The sequence below is a fragment of the Balaenoptera musculus genome, chromosome 12 (assembly GCF_009873245.2).
Source record: "Balaenoptera musculus isolate JJ_BM4_2016_0621 chromosome 12, mBalMus1.pri.v3, whole genome shotgun sequence".
In the NCBI taxonomy this organism is placed as follows: Eukaryota; Metazoa; Chordata; class Mammalia; order Artiodactyla; family Balaenopteridae; genus Balaenoptera; species Balaenoptera musculus.
The window spans coordinates 34297845-34316319 of record NC_045796.1 but is presented as its reverse complement, the minus strand read 5'-3'; positions in this window follow the sequence as shown (position 1 = coordinate 34316319).

Genomic DNA, 18475 nt, shown 5'->3' with positions numbered 1-18475 from the left:
AAATCATTCATTCATTGTTGAGACACTTGGATTTATGTGGTGACAAGCAGTGGTTGAAACGTTAGCCTGTATCAGAATCTCTTGAAGGCCTTTAAAACTCAGATTGCAGGGCCCCAGATTTTCTGATTCAGTAAGTCTAGAGTTGGATTCAGGATTGTTCCTAAGATGTTCTTAGGTGGCATTGAAACTGATGGCCCAGGGACCACACTTTAAGAACCTCTACTGTGAAATATGATATGAATTTATTCAGTTATCAATTCAACCATTCTATAAAAATTTGAGAACTATGTGGTAAAATCTGGGAATAAAAAGGTAGAGAAGTTACATTTTCTTTACTGGAGGAAATTATCCTGAGAGTGTCCATGTTCACTTCATATTGCAAAATAATTGCCAGTGTTTAGCTTCTACTTGCAATTTCATGTTTCCACATTATGGTTACATCACTCAATGTTTTTTCTATAGGGAATGAATCAGTATTTTCTTTAACAGCTTAAGACAATTTGACCTAAAATAAAATGTGATGGATCAAACTTAAAGCCACGTCAGTAAGTCTGAAAAGCAAGGTAGCCTTGAAGATCTTATACATAGTAGATTGAGATACTAAGTTCACTAGGGCTGCCATAACAAAATACCACAGCTTAAACAACAAAAATTATTTCTCACAGTTCTGGAGGCTGGAAGTCCAAGATCAAGGTGTTAGAAAGGTTGGATTCTTATGAGTCCTCTCTTCTTGCCTTGCAGATGGCCTTCTTCACACTGCATCCTCACATGGCCTTTTCTCATACCTGAGCATTCCTGGTTCTTATAAAGACACCAGTCATATTGGATTAGGGTACCACCCTATAAGCCTCATTTCAACAAAACCACTTTTTTGAAGGCCTGTCTCCTAATATGGTTACATTCTGGGGTACTGGGGATTGGGAATTCAAAATATGAATTTTAGGTGGACACATTTCATCCCATAAAAGATGCTCACAGTTGTTACAAGAAAACATACCTTTGAAGATACAACTTTAAAATTGTTCTCCCTGAGTTTGTATCTAAAACATCATCTTTTCTTTTCCCCACAATCAGCCCCTCTATAACCAAATATTAAGAGGCTTCATTTCCAGGCCTATAGTAGGAGCAAAAGGAATAAAGAAAGCTTATTTTGTCTTCAATTTTGAAGGTTATTTCTACATGTTTATTTGTAAATTTGTCTATTTGCAAATTATGATGAATAATCTTTAAGAAACAATATTTTGGCAGAAGGTCAGTTTCCTAGAAGAATTCAAAGAGTCTATTTAATCTATAATGAGGTTGAACTACTGTATAACTCAAACATAAACTAATTCCAATTTGGACTAAATATAATTTAAATTTTCTTGATGCAAGTGGTAAAATGAGGACAGTTTTAATCACAGCAGCAAGCAGGTTCTTCCTTGATCTTTAGCAGCAACTACCATCCATTCTTCAACAAACATTTACTGGACTTTGTGTTCAAGGTACTTTCTGAGAGCTTAAAATACAGGACTGAGTAAGAAAGACAAATCTGTGCTTCAGTGGAGCTTGTGGTCTAGGAGGCAATTGAAAAGTGAAAGTGCAATAGCAGAAGGAAATCAAGCTATCCATAGCAATACTGGAGAGAACTGTTTTGGAGACCAAATGGTCTTATCAGGAAACAATTTTACCCCAAATGACTAAAAAGAAGGTTCTTCTAAAAAGAACTACTTAGCCAGGTGTGGGCAAGGTTGAAGAAACAAACAAGGTCTATTGAGATTCTCAGAGCCTAGCCATTACCATCCCTAGGTCTGAAGGGTCCAAGTAAGGAATTCCTGGTACTGGAGCCCAGCAAGAAGAGAAATCATGAAGGAAGGGACACACAGTCACACAGTGGGAGCTGACAGAAACATGGCCCAAAGTAAGGAAGTAAAGAAGTGGTTAGAATAAAACATCTTAGTTTCTCTCCTGCTCTCTATTTTGATGGTGTTTTCGTTTGTCCAAATCCTACAGGAAGTCAAACAATGAGGGAGCTTGAGTGATGTAGTCTACTGGGACTAGCAGAGAAAGAGAATAGATGGAGAGAGGAGAGGTCCAGGGGAAATAGCAAATCACCAGCATAGAGGCTGCAGAGGGCCCAAGATTATAGTTAGAACAGCCATTCTAACACATTGTCTACAAACAAGAATATTTGTATGTCAGCACTATTGTTATGAAATAAAGTTTATATTTTGTATTTGAAATCAAATTATGGAGAAGACTAAGTAACATATGCAAAAAGTCACAGAGCTATAAACAACAGTAAACAATCATGAGCTAAGTAATTTACTGAAAGTGGAGGCTCAGGCAGAGAGAAAGATCACTGGGTATCACAAACTTACATTTTATCAAAAATCAATTTTGATCAATTGACCAATTTTTTTAATGGTGGCCTAATTTTTTCCTAAGCTTGTACTGAGAGTCATGGTAATTCCATAGCTGATGTAAGATTTTTTTTCAATCTGTACAGTGAATATGCCCTACTGGAATCTATTTCTTTGAGAAGGCTTTGAAGGTAAAATCTTGGCAGTATTCCTGGGGTGACAAAATCTTTCTATCTTTGGAAAGAGTAGTATAATTTCAGAAACTGCTAAAGTAGCTGGATGGTACTTGGATTCAACATAATTGGATAGTATTTTTAGGACACTGTGTGAGCATGAAATGTATTAAGTGATAAGGTAGATGAGTCCTGGTAGAATGATAGGAAATCACCAAGTACTTATGAACACAAAACAACAAAAACTACAAATAGTTTTAAAAATATTTTCACATCATTTGTCAAAATAAATGGAACACTTGGAAATAAGAAATCTACTATCTGATCACTTTACACCCAACTCTGCATAGATTCTTGGCTTTCTAAAATGCAGTATATTATGACTAACAAGAAAATTCATCTTTTAAGTAGTTTCTAAAACTTCATCCCCTCAGACAAATATTTCTAGGTTTAATCTAAGTGAACATACAAACTTTGTAACTCATTATTTCCTTGGTGTATCATTTGCACAAAATATACATCACTACTGAAAATAATTACCTTTTAAAATTTCTAGATTTGTCTATTCTTTAGTTGCCTATCATCTGTCTCTTATATATTTGTACTAATTTAAAAAATTTTATATTGCTAAACTTTAAATTGAAAAAGTTCTGATATCCTGGGAAGAACCATTCAGTGAGTAATCCCATAGGCTTGAAGTTGGATTCCATGGATTTCAGCCTTGGCTCTCTGTTTGCTAGCTGTTTACCTTGACCAGGTTATTGAACTTCTATACACCTTAGCTTCTTCATTTGTAAATAAGGAATAATAACCTCCAAGAATTATTATGAGGAATGTATGAGAATGTATTCCTGATTAAGCAGCAATTTAAAAATTTAAATTATTATTGTTATTAGTACAAACAGCTCAAATTATAAACATTTAAACATATATCTATTAAAAGATTTAAGCGTTTATAAGTATCAAAACTCTTGATATTTATGTAATTTAATATTGTCAATCATGATACAATATACATTCTCATACTTTAAAATATGACATAGTTACATAATTTAATGTATGACATTCCTAAGAATAACAGTAAATTAAATATTTTAAAGATTTGATATTTATCTTTTGTAATTATTGATTTTTTAAAGTAATTTGTTATTGACTTTTGAGAAATAAGGTTTTAATATTAAGAAGTTCATCTCTTTATCAAAACACACAATAAGTTAAAAATTTGGGTGAGATTTTGGAGAAAAAAAATTCCTAAATGTTAGGATTTGCCTCTAGTCAAATTCTAAAATATTTTAACATGTTAACATCTCCATCTGCTCTTTCCATCATTAGTGGAGCAGGTGGTATATGTAATCTCCAAGGTAAAGCAAAAATCATGTGGGCTTTCAACAACTCTAATGTAAGTTTAAAAGAAATTATTACTATTTCCATTTGCAGAAATATTTTAAAAATATAAGATAAGTAATTAAAGTAACTGATATTTATTTTATCTTTTATCACATAACAATGACAGAGGATTAAAGCTGTTTGTGCCTAATGCCATATTTTAAAAGTAGAACCTCCAGGAAAAGAAATTTCTGGAGATCAGCAATTCATTTCCATAGCTAATATATCTTGTCTTGTCTATACTATACTATACCACACTATATGATACTGTATTTTTGTATTTTTTTTTATGTTTCATGTAACTAAAAAAAAAAAAATCCCATTGAATGTGGTTTAAATATTAAAGAGGATGTACTGGCTTTCATAAATATATAAATCTGGAAGCATGCTGAATTCATTTTGATTCAGCAACTTAAAGATATCTTTAAAGACCCCAATTTTTTCCTTCTTCCTTCCATTGTCAAATTCACCTTAGAAGCTTCCTCATATTAACAAAATAGCTCCAGCAGTTCCAGTTTTTATAAACACACAACCTCCAGAAATAAGAGTGTTTCTTTCTTAGGGTTCTAAGCCAGAGTCCTAAAATTTACTTTTTAAAATTCGGTTTCTGGGACTTCTCTGGTGGTCCAGTGGTTAAGACTCCTCGCTTCCAATGCAGGGGGCACGGGTTCGATCCCTGGTCGGGGAACGAAGATGCCGCATGCTGTGTGGCACAGCCAAAAAAAAACAAAAAAACAAAGAACAAAAACAAAAAAAAAAATTCAGTTTCTGCTTGGATTGGCTAAGGTCACATATGTCTGAACCAATCACTATGCAAGAGAATGGAAATGTGCTGATTGGCTTAGGTCAGTCAAATGCTACTCTATCAAATTTAACTTTCCCGGGCTTCCCTGGTGGCGCAGTGGTTGAGAATCTGCCTGCCAATGCAGGGGACACGGGTTCGAGCCCTGGTCTGGGAAGATCCCACATGCCGCGGAGCAACTGGGCCCGTGAGCCGCAATTACTGAGCCTGCGCGTCTGGAGCCTGTACTCCGCAACAAGAGAGGCCGCGATAGTGAGAGGCCCGCGCACCGCGATGAAGAGTGGCCCCCACTTGCCGCAACTAGAGAAAGCCCTCGCACAGAAATGAAGATACAACACAGCCATAGATAAATAAATAAATAAATAATTAAAAAAAAAAATTTAACTTTCCCCAGAACATATGGGCTGCATAGTGAAATGGTAGATACCCAAACTGAAATTAATAAAGCCTTTAGGAAAGATAAAGGAGCCAATAGATGCTGACTAGGTGACCGGCAAATCCACTGCAGGCACTTTGATCAAAGTCAGCAAAAAGAATGGCAAAAGTCATAAAAACTAATCTTGGGGATTTTCTAAATATAACTATACATCTTACATTACTTGTAGAAATAAATAAAAGCACATGTAAAGAACATATCTACAGTTATTACAGTAATCCCTTAACTTTTTTTTTTCTTAAATAGAACCTCTATTCCCAGAAATTTTATTTATTTTTCTATGTGGATTTTGCTGAAGTTTATGGATCTGGAGATCCAGGTGTCTTAAATGACTGTGCCTGTGAGTATTGAGTAATGTGTCCCAACCAAGAGCATTGTCAGATATGGGAACTGAACACTTGTTTTGAAAATATACCTCCCAGTAACCTGCTCTTGATGGCATCTGGAAGACACTTGTCATGTGGTTCCATCATGCACAGTTCAGACACTTTTTCATCTGGAAGCGTGAGAAATATTGCCTTTATAGATCTGATTAAATAATGAACAATTTAAAAATGCTACACCAAAGTTGTAGATGGTTTTCTATCTCCCATTTCTCTGATGCTAGCAATAACCACACCGCCTTATTTCAAATTGACTTCCAGAACTGACAGCTGTGTCCGAAGAGGGAAAAGAGTTAACATTCTTTTTTCTGTCTTTTTGGTTTTAGCAAATCACTTCAGGTGAGCTGAGGCAAAGCTCCAGTTGGAACAAACTTGAGAACACTAGGCGAATATTGCAGTACAAGTTAAGGATGGTTTGTGTTAAAAGTTGACAGATACTTTAAGTTCTCTAGAGACTGAAAAAGGCAATTCTGTTTACAGTTCAAATGAATAAGATATAAGGATTTGCTCCAGACCTTTTAAAGTTTTAGAGCCAAAATTCTTCAGTTTTTTAAAAATACATTTTAAACCACATGTAACAACTATACAGAACAAATAAACATGGATTTGTATATGACTGTCTTAGAGGAAAGAATTAGAAGGATTAGGGATATAGGAAACATCATTTCGCATAGAAAAGAGTTCTAGGAAGGACACCCCAATACTATACTATCTTCAGGCTAAAGCATGCTTAACATTTTCCAGAAAGGTATGGTTCTAACCTTTCTTAAAATCCTCCAGAAAAGCAGGCTCAGCCAACTATCCAATAGTCAAGATACTGTGTACTATATGTTAAATGAGTTACTGCCCAGTCAGGCCGTTCATTAATTTATTTACATGAAGGAGAAAGGACTTAGAGGTGGTTTGTGCCTGGTTGGGTGGTAGTGTGAAGCCGTGCAGAGATAGACCTATGGACTCTTTTTATAAAATACCCCACAAACCAAGGGTGGCTCCGGCAAAGCAGTTCAGTGCTTTGGTTTAAAATGTGTCTAGAGAGGCACATCCCAGTTGTTCATTTTTTCAGAGCAACACAGCATGAAGCAGACACAGTGAAGAGTGAAGTAAATGCAGTATCATTTTGTTCTCTAGTGGTTCTGTAGCTTTATAAGCAACAAGAGAAGCTACCCTTATTCTGAAATAATACTTTCATGAAGGGCACAGACAGCAGAAGCAGCGTGAGGGGGCCCACTCAGAGAGTCGTGGTAGACAGCAAGCTTTAGGGAAATGTTGGACTAAGACCTGAAAATTATTTGTGAGCATATATCAGACAAACAACAGGAGGTGGGCAACTGGGTGGGGATGTTGAGTATTCTTCATAGACAGATGGAATCATAATCCAGTGATATTTGAAGTATTGCTGTTAAGATTATTTTGTACTGGTAAGGGATGCAGACAATAGCCTATTTCTTAACTCTATGATCTTAAAAAACTAAACAAACAATCAAATGAACAAAACAAAGAAGATTAATGAATCTTAAGGCAAAGAATGGTATATTTTATTTACACCATGTATTTCAAGAGTTGTGTCCCTCCTACGTTGTTTCCATGGCAGTTACTTCTAACATCAGTTGTGTAAATGAAGGTCAGTTTCTTACTTTAAGTTTAGAGATTAGTTTGATTGCCTGAAATGTGAAGAATTAAATGAATAAAGGAATACTCAGAGGTCTTTTTTTTATAACGTGGGAGGATAGCATTACATTTGGAAAACTTTAGAAAGTAATTCTTCAGATTTCTTAAGGTCAATAGATTTCAGAAGTGTTCACTTATGAGAAAGACATGGAATGTCTTTGATAGGTTGGCATAAGTGACTACTATTGCCCTCGTTCTGATGTTTCTTGATGATTTTAAGTAGAAATTTTTTGGTAACATAAATTTCAAGTATATGAAAGGCTATACAATGACCTTTCAATATTTTTTGTTCTGCTTATAACAGAAATGTTAGTTTCAGATATTGAGCCTTTCAATATATTTTTTGTTCTGCTTATAACAGAAATGTTAGTTTCAGATATTGAACCAAGAACCTTGTCTGGAACAACAGACATGAAGTAAAATGGATCTTGTTTTCTATGGAATTGCTAAAGGACACATACATTTTTAATGGTATTATTTTAGAGTATTAAACTGGATGTCAGGGTTGGACTGGTTCTTCAGGCTCTGCAATTTTTCTTTTCTCACAGTCAGTACCTCCATTAACTTTGCTCTAGTTCTGGTTTAACCATAAGGGAAGAAAGAGTAAGGATTGCTCCTTCGGTAGATTGAAGCTCAGCATCACCACCATGACCACCAATCTACCTCTCACCTTTTCATTTCTGAAAACTGGGATTCTGCTTGCTCCTGTTAGTAGGATGAATGGATTAATTAATATTAAAAGAACTCGTTATTGTTTATGGATGCAAATGTATTCTTTCAAATTTACTATCTCAGTAACACTACTAACATGGATATCCATGTAAGAAAGTTGGGAATTGTCCTTAACTCTACCCTCTACCTCTTATCTTTCATTTAGTTGTTAATCAAGTTTCTATGCTTTTTACTGCAAAAGTTGGTCTCAACTATTCATCCCAACTCCTTTTCTCGTAATCATAGGATTTCATCATCTGTTGTCTGGTCATTTGGTATTACCTCTTATAGAGTTCTGTTGCTTTCGGGTTTCCATTTACAATTTATCTTTCAAACCATTCCCAGAAAAGTTGGAGTTAAGATGTGAAGTGGCAAAGATTCTTGACCCAGCTGTCAGACCACCTGAGTTAAAATCCTATCTGTGCCTTGGCAGCCTGACCTTGGATAAGTTGCTTATCCACTTTGTGCCTCAGTTTCCTGTTCTATAAATTGGGGGAGGGGAAAGAAGAAGAAGAACAAGAACGAGAAGAAAAAGGGGAAACATTGAAATGGAGAAGAATGTTGAGAGTTCATGTTAGATGCTCTTTCTTGTTTTAATAAACTACAAGAGGAAATTAACTGTTGAGATAAAGGGGCAAGAAAACTTTAAGCTTGAATGAAGTGGAAAAGAGACTTGGAAAACCTGATAAGACTAGTGTAGATAGATAATTAGTGATGAGTCAAAGTACTGGCATTCTTCAATCAATAAACAATTAAACCTATTATGTTTCATGTCCTATATTGAGCAGGACTGAGACCATTATACCTGACAAGTAATACAAATCTATAACCTTATGTCAGTCTTTTTATTCTAATTTTTTGACCAAGCTACCTCAAAATGCATATAAACAATACCATCAATCTAAAATATAAAAATACTCATAAACAAAGACAAAATTAAGTTAAAAAATTGTTGTGAAAGTAAGTATTCCCCTATAACATATAGCTGCTATCAGTGTCAGAATCTATTATTTTGCTATTTTGTTGTCCAGTAAAGGGAAAATTACCTCTGGCAATATCACTTTCTTTATTATCTCTGCTGATGTTATCCAGAAAGCAGAATATTTACTCCTTGTACTAAAGCAGAAAAAAATGTCTGCTAAGGTCTGCTCAGAGGTTTACAATATATTCTAAAGTCTAATTTTGCAGCTAGAGACTTCTGACCCAATTTCACAATCCTAAGAAATTTTAGGCCTATGGCAACAGTCTTAATCTAATGCATCAGGTTTTAAATTCAATCACAATCTTATATTCTTCTTCTTTCATATGACTTTTCTTTAGCACCTTGTCAGTTTTCTCCAAAAATAAGCAATATTATATGTCAAAATTACAATATACTTTTGGACCTTGTGAGAAGTTTATTATGCAATTATAAACAATGTCCATAACAGCTAAGAGGGTGGATTTAGCATCTGACAGACCTGAAATAGAAGTTTTTTCCTGGTACTTATTAACTGTGACTTCAGATAAGCTATTTAAACTCACTGTGTTTTAGTTTCCTCTCCAAAAATGGGAAAAATGGAGTAATGTAAGAACTAAATAAATTAACAGATAGAAAACTCATAACAGTGCCTGGCAATGATAAGAACTTGATAAATGTTAACAATTTATATTGAATATTTGCCTTGCTTCTTGTTTGTTTATCATACAGACCATCTTCCTATACATAGGGAATTCCCCATCTAAAACCCCTTGGGAAGAGGGAGAGTCAACTGTCTTATATAGAAGTTTAAATGGCAAGTGTTTATGATGCTTGCATGTCTAGCCTCCTTTGCACTTAGGCTTAGAAACCAGATGCATGTAGCCAACATTTTAAATTATGAGATAATGATGCAAAGAAATGTACACAGAAGTGAATGTATTCTGTAGAAGACCAAGACAACTGTAGCAGCAACAGCCACCTTCCAGGGCAGTAGCAGGGGTCCTGCCTGACAGTGACTTCCAGAATTGTCAGTGGTGTTTCTTGTGGCTTTGAAGGTTCAGCAGTGACAATAACGGCACAAGAAGTGGCCAGTTTCTAGGGTATGATTTGGCTGCTGCTCTGGTTGTGTGGCCTCTGAGTCTGTTCTCCAGCCCCCTTGGCATTTCTTTCAAAACATTCTTTTATCTTGAATCAGCCAGTGTCAGTGTTTGCCGCTTTCAGTGAAGATCCCTCATATAAAATTAAGACCAGAAATGTTTGCAGTCAACAAGCGTAAGGGAAAATAGGGGGTAGGGTGGGAAAAGAGCACATGAACACATGCACGTTGAAACGTCTGAGATTTGTTAACTGACCTAAAGGCAGAATAATTCTAGCAAATATTAAAAGGTAAAACTCTAGTGGCCAATGGCATGTGATACCTGAACCACTAATTAAATTATCCCTTGGGGTTATCTACTATAAAATAACAATTCAAAGCAAGGCTGTGAGGCACCAGTGGCTATTACAGTGAAGTATGAAGGGCAGTTCGATGAGTATGAGAGATTTTTTTTCCTAAATGCATGGACATCTTAAAAAAAGTGAATGGCTTGCTCATTTTCAAAATTCTTGGCTTAAGGCACAGTCTGTAAATAAGAGAATCTTTATGTCTGTGTTAAAAGAAAAAAGAAACCCTATAATCTTTTGTTGCACAGAGCTAATATATTGAAAATTAAACATAAGTTTGAGTCTGTGCATTGCTGAATTACATTGGGTGAATTCATTGTTCCACTGGCTTTCTTGGATGAAAGTTAGAGCACTGTTTGAAAAAAAAAGTGCCCATGAACATTGGAATTGAGAAGTTTGGAAAATTCAGAGAAGCATGGGCCTCCAATGCTTTCTGAGCCTCCTTTGCCTGCAGAAAGCTACCACTCCTCTGTTTTGATGTGGTTGCCCCTCTCTTGCTTGTCTCACCTAAGAGATGAATGAAGGAAGGAGGAAGCCAATTCTACTCATGTCCCTATCCCAATAGTTCCCTCATCTTTAAATCAATCAGAAAAGTTAGATCCCAGCATGCTTTGGGGCACAATTACAAACTCAGATCTTGCAAAGCTTTGTGCATACACGCATGCACACACACACACAAGCACATAAAGAGTTGTAAGATCTTGCAAATTTGTGTAGTAAAAATCTAATGAACATATGTGGGATTGTTTTCTGAGGGTCTAGATTAGAAGTGGCCTGTAGACAAAATCTGCTCAACTAACTGTGTTTATAAAGAAAATTGTATTGGAACACAACTTTGCTCTTTCAATTACGTATTGTTTATGGCTGTTTGATCATTACAATAGCAGAGTTTAATTGTCGTGATGGAGACTGTCCCACCTGAAAAGCCAAAAATCTTTACTATCTAGACCTTTCCAGAAAAAGTCTGCTGATGCCCTGTTTAAGCCAAGAGACGAGAACAAAGTTTTGAATCAGCCTGGACTTATTGATTTGAGTTGGCCACACTGGCAATTCTGGAGCCAATGTGCTACTTGAGCTGTTGGAAGTAATCTGAATTTTTAACTTCTATTTTGCATTAGACTCAGTAGTGACAGACTCTACATTATGTTAGGTGCCAGAAATTCCTCCAGTATGATAGAGCAGAAAAAACAGTCTCAGTATTGAAGATGTTAGACATTTTGGAGTGGATTAGGGTATATGAAGCACTCACTTCCTCCCTAATCTGTCACATCCTCCACCCATGTAAATGTACAGAAGCCTGTAGTAATATTTCATTTTCTGAGGCAAAATGGGGCTGGTTACCATAAAAGGTAGTAGGACTATCTTAGAAATTGTATTGGTCATACACACAGGTGGTGTGGTGGTGCTTTTGTTGTTGTTTTGAAGTGGCTAATTGACCATGGAATTTCTAGCACTGAAAGAGATGGACAATTCTTTAAGGCCCTACTTGATTTATATGTACCAAAAACTCTGGGTCTGAAGAACAGAGGCCCAACTTGAACTCATAAGACCTGAGTCTATTTACAGGTTCTCAGTCCCTGGATTAAGGGAGGTTAGGTCTGTGGAAGGAGGACCTCTTAGTAACAGCCCAATACACAGAATACCATTAACCAGGATAATTGTGCTCTGTGGAAAGAGGAATTTCCAAATGAATCAGGAATGATTGGACCACAGCCTGAATGAACACTGGTTTTAGGGGACTAAGTATGCTGATGAGCCACTGGGAAGAGTTAAGATTTAAGGAAGTTATTGATAAATAGAATTCTGACCCATGAATACCTCTCGTTAGGCTCAGATAAATCCATCTGTATTCATTAGGATTGTGTATGTCTGCAAATAATAGAATAGCCCAATTAGTGTGGTTTAAATAAGCAAGCATTCATGTTACACTTATCCCAAGAGGTGTGGAGGTAGCAGATATCAATTGAGTTGAATAGTTCTATGGTGTCAGAGGTTATGGCTCTGTTTCCCTTTGCCATTCCCTCATGTCAAAGGACAGCCCCTGCAGTTCCTACCTCTACATTCATGTTCAAGACAAGGTCAAGGTAAGGAAAAATGGCTAATCTTCTGCCTATTTCCCCTTTTATAAAACAAATAATTTTCCAAGAAATAACATCAATTTGGCTCTGCTAAGAGATCATTTCTAGGATTGTGTAGTATGTATTCACCCTGACAATAAGAAAGTGTAGGAAAAACAAGGAAGGTTTGTCATGATACGTTCAGTATGGCTGGGCTCATTGCTCCCCTGAATTAAAATGAGGACATTAGCAAGGATGAAGTGGGGCATGGATGTTAAGTTATCAACCAATAAATGCTGCCACAACATGCCATATTTATTTTACCAGATCTTGAGTGTATTATTAGAATACATGTATTTAATAACTAGCAACACCTCCTGTTTACCCATCTGAACCATGAAATATAGGTTACTAGAGTAGGGAGGGCCAAATTAAATGCCCTGGAGCTTTCCCTTCCTAGCAAGGTAATAACTTGAAACCAACACCCTCTCCCTGGGGGGAATTAATACCATCATCAAAGATTTGAAAGGACCCCAGGAAGCCCACCAAGGCACCATGCTTCCTTTTTAATGTTGGGAGATGTAAGATACAATGATTTGTCCTGTCCTTTCAAAAGGATCTACTGGCATGTCCCCCAAGTTTCACTAACACAGAGACCCCTGAATTTTTGTAGTTTATTTCTCCCCTTTGGGAGCTCATTTGTGTTATCAGCACTTCCGATTTAGTTGCCTCTTATTGCTTATGCGGCCCTTTTAGGATGCTGTCATTGATATATAGGAAAACATTATCCTGTTCTGTGGAATGTCTAGATGTTCCAGGTCCACTCAAGCTACATTGTGATAGAGCATGTGTGAGAGAATGAACATAGATGAGGGACAAGATTGCAAATGTATATGCCAAGAATCAGATCAGTGTCCTTAATTATTCTTTAGATTTGAGAGCCTGATTAATCACAGTCACCATGTGTATGTGTGTGTGCGCAAAGACAACCCCAGTATAGAAACATTTATTTCTAACAATTCCTGTATAGTTGGTTACATGGGCTTTGGATTATTCCTAAATAAAAAACATTGTATTCTTTTTTTTCTTTTTTTAATAGATTTTATTTATTTAATTAACTAATTATTTAATTAATTAATTTATTTATTCAATTCTGGCTGCGTTGGGTCTCTGCTGCTGCTTGCGGGCTTTCTCTAGTTGCGGCGAGTGGGGGCTACTCTTTGTTACAGTGTGCAGGCTTCTTTTTTTTTTTACCATCTTTATTAGAGTATAATTGCTTTACAATGGTGTGTTAGTTTCTGCTTTATAACAAAGTGAATCAGTTATACATATACATATGTCCCCATATCTCTTCACTCTTGCACCTCCCTCCCTCCCACCCTCCCTATCCCACCCCTCTAGGTGGTCACAAAGCACCGAGCTGATCTCCCTGTGCTATGCGGCTGCTTCCCACTAGTATCTATTTTATGTTTGGCAGTGTACATCTGTCCATGCCACTCTCTCACTTTGTCCCAGCTTACCCTTTTCCCTCCCCGTATCCTCAAGTCCATTCTCTAGTAGGTCTGCATCTTTATTCCCGTCTTGCCCTTAGGTTCTTCTGACTTTTTGTTTTTCTTCTTTTTTTAGATTCCATATATATGTGTTAGCATACGGTATTTGTTTTTCTTTTTCTGACTTACTTCACTCTGTATGACAGTCTCTAGGTCCATCAACCTCACTATAAATAACTCAGTTTTGTTCCTTTTTATGGCTGAGTAATACTCCATTGTATATATGTGCCACATCTTCTTTATCCATTCATCTGTCGATGGACACTTAGGTTGCTTCCATGTCCTGTCTATTGTAAATAGAGCTGCAATGAACATTGTGGTACATGACTCTTTTTGAATTATGGTTTTCTCAGGGTATATGCCCAGTAGTGGGATTGCTGGGTCATATGGTAGTTCTATTTGTAGTTTTTTAAGGAACCTCCATACTGTTCTCCATAGTGGCTGTATCAATTTACATTCCCACCAACAGTGCAAGAGGGTTCCCTTTTCTGCACATCCTCTCCAGCATTTATTGTTTGTAGATTTTTTGATGATGGCCATTCTGACCGGTGTGAGATGATATCTCATTGTAGTTTTGATTTGCATTTCTCTAATGATTCATGATGTTGAGCATTCTTTCATGTGTTTGTTGGCAGTATGTATATCGTCTTTGAAGAAATGTCTACTTAGGTCATCTGCCCAATTTTGGATTGGGTTGTTTGTTTTTTTGATATTGAGCTGCATGAGTTGCTTGTATGTTTTAGAGATTAATCCTTTGTCATTTGCAAATATTTTCTCCCATTCTGAGGGTTGTCTTTGCATCTTGTCCATGGTTTCCTTTGCTGTGCAAAAGCTTTGAAGTTTCATTAGGTCCCATATGTTTATTTTTGTTTTTATTTCCATTTCGCTAGGAGGTGGGTCAGAAAGGATCTTGCTGTGACTTATGTCATAGAGTGTTCTGTCTGTGTTTTCCTCTAAGAGTTGGATGGTGTCTGGCCACACATTTAGGTCTTTAATCCATTTTGAGTTTATTTTAGTGTATGGTGTTAGGGAGTGTTCTAATTTCATTCTTTAACATGTAGCTGTCCAGTTTTCCCATTACCACTTATTGAAGAGGCTGTCTTTTCTCCACTGTATATTCTTGCCTCCTTTATCAAAGATAAGGTGACCATATGTGCGTGGGTTCATCTCTGGGCTTTCTATCCTGTTCCATTGATCTATATTTCTGTTTTTGTGCCAGTACCATATTCTCTTGATTACTGTAGCTTTGTAGTATAGTCTGAAGTCAGGGAGCCTGATTCCTCCAGCTCCGTTTTTCTTTCTCAAGATTGTTTTGGCTATTCGGGGTCTTTTGTGTTTCCATACAAATTGTGAAATTTTTTGTTCTAGTTCCGTGAAAAATGTCAATGGTAGTTTGATAGGGATTGTGTTGAATCTGTAGATTACTTTGGGTAGTAGAGTCATTTTCACAATGTTGATTCTTCCAATCCAAGAACATGGTATATCTCTCCATCTATTTGTATCATCTTTAATTTCTTTCATCAATGCCTTATAATTTTCTGCATACAGGTATTTTGTCTCCTTAAGTAGGTTTATTCCTAGATATTGTATTCTTTTTGTTGCAGTGGTAAATGGGAGTGTTTTCTTAATTTCTCTTTCAGATTTTTCATCATTAGTGTATAGGAATGCAAGAGATCTCCGTGCATTAATTTTGTATCCTGCTACTTTACCAAATTCATTGATTAGTTCTAGTAGTTTTCTGGTAGCATCTTTAGGATTCTCTATGTATAGTATCATGTCATCTGCAAACAGTGACAGCTTTACTTCTTCTTTTCCAATTTGGATTCCTTTTTTTTTTTTTAATTAATTAATTAATTTATTTATTTTTGACTGTGTTGGGTCTTCGTTTCTGTGCAAGGGCTTTCTCTAGTTGAGGCAAGCGGGGTCCACTCTTCATCGTGGTGTGCGGGCCTCTCACTATCGCGGCCTCTCTTATTGCAGAGCACAGGCTCCAGACGCGCAAGCTCAGTAGTTGTGGCTCATGGGCCCAGTTGCTCAGTGGCATGTGGGATCTTCCCAGACCAGGGCTCGAACCCGTGTCCCCTGCATTGGCAGGCAGATTCTCAACCACTGTGCCACCAGGGAAGCCCTGGATTCCTTTTATTTTTTTCTTCTCTGATTGCTGTGGCTAAAACCTCCAAAACTATGTTGAATAATAGTGGTGAGAGTGGGAAACCTTGTCTTGTTCCTGATCTTAGTGGAAATGGTTTCAGTTTTTCACCATTGAGGTCGATGTTGGCTGTGGGTTTGTCATATATGACCTTTATTATGTTGAGGAAAGTTCCCTCTATGCCTACTTTCTGGAGGGTTTTTATCATAAATGGGTGTTGAATTTTGTCGAAAGCTTTCTCTGCATCTATTGAGATGATCTTATGGTTTTTCTCCTTCAATTTGTTAATATGGTGTATCACATTGATTGATTTGCATATATTGAAGAATCCTTGCATTCCTGGGATAAACCCCACTTGGTCATGGTGTATGATCCTTTTAGTGTGCTGTTGGAATCTGTTTGCTAGTATTTTGTTGAGGATTTTTGCATCTATGTTCATCAGTGATATTGGCCTGTAGTTTTCTTTTTTTGTGACATCTTTGGTTTTGGTATCCGAGTGATGGTGGCCTCGTAGAATAAGTTTGGAAGTGTTCCTCCCTCTGCTATATTTTGGAAGAGTTTGAGAAGGATAGGTGTTAGCTCTTCTCTAAATGTTTGATAGAATTCACCTGTGAAGCCATCTGGTCCTGGGCTTTTGTTTGTTGGAAGATTTTTAATCACAGGTTCAATTTCAGTGCTTGTGGTTGGTCTGTTCGTATTTTCTATTTCTTCCTGGTTCCGTCTTGGAAGGTTGTGCATTTCTAAGAATTTGTCCATTTCTTCCAGATTGTCCATTTTTTTGGCATATAGTTGCTTGTAGTAATCTCTCATGGTCCTTTGTATTTCTGCAGTGTCAGTTGTTACTTATCCTTTTTCATTTCTAATTCTATTGATTTGAGTCTTCTCCCTTTTTTTCTTGATATGTCTGGCTAATGGTTTATCAATTTTGTTTATCTTCTCAAAGAACCAGCTTTTAGTTTTATTGATCTTTGCTATCGTTTCCTTCATTTCTTTTTAATTTCTTTCTGATCTGATCTTTATGATTTCTTTCCTTCTGCGAACTTTGGGGTTTTTTTGTTCTTCTTTCTCTAATTGCTTTAGGTGTAAGGTTAGGTTGTTTATTTGAGATGTTTCTTGTTTCTTAAGGTAGGCTCATATAGCTATAAACTTCCCTCTTAGAACTGCGTTTGCTGCATCCCAATGGTTTTGGGTCGTTGTATTTTCATTGTCATTTGTTTCTAGGTATTTTTTGATTTCCTCTTTGATTTCTTCAGGGATCTCTTGGTTATTAAGTAGTGTGTTTTTTAGCCTCCATGTGTTTGTATTTCTTACAGATTTTTTCCTGTAATTGATATCTAGTCTCATAGCGTTGTGGTTGGAAAAGTTACTTGATACGATTTCAATATTCTTAAATTTACCAAGGCTTGATTTGTGACCCAACATATGATCTATCATGGAGAATATTCCCTGAGCACTTGAGAAGAATGTGTATTCTGTTGTTTTTGGATGGAATGTCCTATAAATATCAATTAAGTCCATCTTGTTTAATGTATCATTTAAAGCTTGTGTTTCCTTTTTTATTTTCATTTTGGATGATCTGTCCATTGGTGAAAGGGGGGTGTTAAAGTCCCCTACTATGATAGTGTTACTGTTGATTTCCCCTTTTATGGCTGTTAGTATTTGCCTTATGTATTGAGGTGCTCCTATGTTGGGTGCATAAATGTTTACAATTGTTATATCTTCTTCTTGGATTGATCCCTCGATCATTATGTAGTGTCCTTCTTTGTCTCTTCTAATAGTCTTTGTTTTAAAGTCTATTTTGTCTGGTATGAGAATTGCTACTCCAGCTTTCTTTTGATTTCCATTTGCATGGAATATCTTTTTCCATCCCCTCACTTTCAGTCTGTATGTGTGCCTAGGTCTAAAGTGGGTCTCCTGTAGACAGCATATATTCAGGTCTTGTTTTTGTATCCATTCACCCAGTCTCTGTCTTTTGGTTGGAGCAATTAATCCATTTACATTTAAGGTAATTATCGATATATATGTTCCTATTACCATTTCTTAATTGTTTTGGGTTTGTTTTTGTAGGTCTTTTCCTTCTCTTGTGTTTCCTGCCCAGAGGAGTTCCTTTAGCATTTGTTGTAAAGCTGGTTTGGTGGTGCTGAATTCTCTTAGCGTTTGCTTGTCTGTAAAGGTTTTGATTTCTCCGTCGAATGTGAATGAGATCCTTGCTGTGTAGAGTTGTATTGGTTGTAGGTTTTTCCCTTTCATCACTTTAAATATGTCCTGCCACTCTGTTCTGGCTTGCAGAGTTTCTGCTGAAAGATCAGCTATTAACCTTATGGGAATTCCCTTGAATGTTATTTGTTGTTTTTCCCTTGCTGCTTTTAATATTTGTTCTTTGTATTTAATTTCTGATAGTTTGATTAATATGT